Here is a 1550-nt window from a genome sequence, read left to right on the forward strand (position 1 = left end):
CCTCTTGTTCTCCCTTACATATGCAAACTATCCACCCCAGGGCAGGTGTAGCTCTCACACCCATAATCAATCAAACTCTAAAGCCTGCCCCATGGGCACATGAGGCTTTGGGGGGACACCCAGCCACAAACTAGAACAGGTTTATATCAGCTCACAGTTTGTAGAGGTTTCAGACTATACTCAGCTGTCTCCAAGGCAGGGCAGCATGGCAGAGGGGCACTCTAGAGAAGAAACAGTCTATGGCAGGGAAGGCAGGAAGAAGTAGCAGCAACAGCAAGGCTGCCTTTTGTCTCTCCCTTCAGGCTCCAACTCTATTGACTGGTCCTGCCACGCCCAGGGTTGAGCTTCCGTTATCTACACCCAGAACTATGCTAAACCCATTTAGTTATCACACACCTTTAATCGCATTGTCTCAAACCCTAGTTTGAGACTAGGGTTTGAGATCTAGCCACCTCCAAAAAGCCCCACCTATGACCACATGAGGCTTTAGGGGTACATCTAGATACAAGCCATAATACCAGACTAACACAATACTAATATTAAAATATGTTTGCTATCCCAGTACACAGGAGACTGAGGCAGGAGTATCACTGTGAGTATGAGCCCAGTCTGGGCTACATAGTGAGTTCAAGGCCAGCATAAACTAAATAAAGAAAAATGATTCAAGAGACTTCTGTCAAAGACTTACACTTTCCCCAAACTCAGATATATGATTAAGCACAACATCTGAATGCACAGCATGCACATCACTCTTTGCTAGAAGCCAGAGGTTCCTGCTTTTGTGAAACTTAGAATCCTAAGATAAAGCACATGAACATTAGTCAGTGGAAAAAATATGAGAATGACTAACATAAACTACTATAAGTGCTACAGAAGTTAAGGGAAAAATGAGGTTCTCTAATTCAGAACAAGCAAAGGGGGCAGGAGGGTAGTCTCCTCAATTAAGAAACACAGTGTGGAAGCTGAGTATGGTGCTGTGCACCTATAATCCAAGCACCCAGGAGGCTGAGGCAGAAGGATTGTGAGTTTGAGACTAGTCTTGTCAATTTAGCAAGTTTGAGGCCAGCCTGCAAAACAGCAAGACCCTGTCTCCAAAAATATCAATTAAAAGAAGGAATGAGAGACAGGAGGAGGAGAAAGGAGGGAGGGAGGGAAGAAAGGAAGGAAAAAAGAAAGAAAAGAAAAAATCCTGAAATATGAGTAATTACCAAGTTGATGATATTTATTTCCATTTTCTTCAGATAAATAAGCTTTGCACATGGGTCATGTGCCATTCAAATATTAAACCCTTCATTTAAATTATCCTTCATTTTTATTTTTACTACTGTATATTTTTACATATAAAAATTATGTGAAGGGATTCCACCCTCAATCTTACTTTTTTTTATTTTAAAAATAAAAGGAGGAAAACATTAACAGACAGACAACATTTTACAAAATAGCAAAGGAACAGTACAGACAGTACGGAGTTACAAACAAAGTGGTAGGGAATTAACAATGCTTGTTGTATTACATATTGATATCTTCAAAGTGATTTCTCATGAAAACAG

General features: G+C 40.5%; 1 protein-coding gene across 1 annotated transcript in view; it reads left to right on the forward strand.

Annotated features, from left to right (window-relative positions):
- LOC102021956 (alpha-2-macroglobulin) overlaps window positions 1-1550 on the forward strand; it is a 42910-nt gene that overhangs the window by 29096 nt on the left and 12264 nt on the right. The window lies entirely within an intron of this gene.

Source organism: Chinchilla lanigera, unplaced genomic scaffold, assembly GCF_000276665.1.
Source record: "Chinchilla lanigera isolate Chin_1 unplaced genomic scaffold, ChiLan1.0 scaffold00012, whole genome shotgun sequence".
Classification (NCBI taxonomy): domain Eukaryota; kingdom Metazoa; phylum Chordata; class Mammalia; order Rodentia; family Chinchillidae; genus Chinchilla; species Chinchilla lanigera.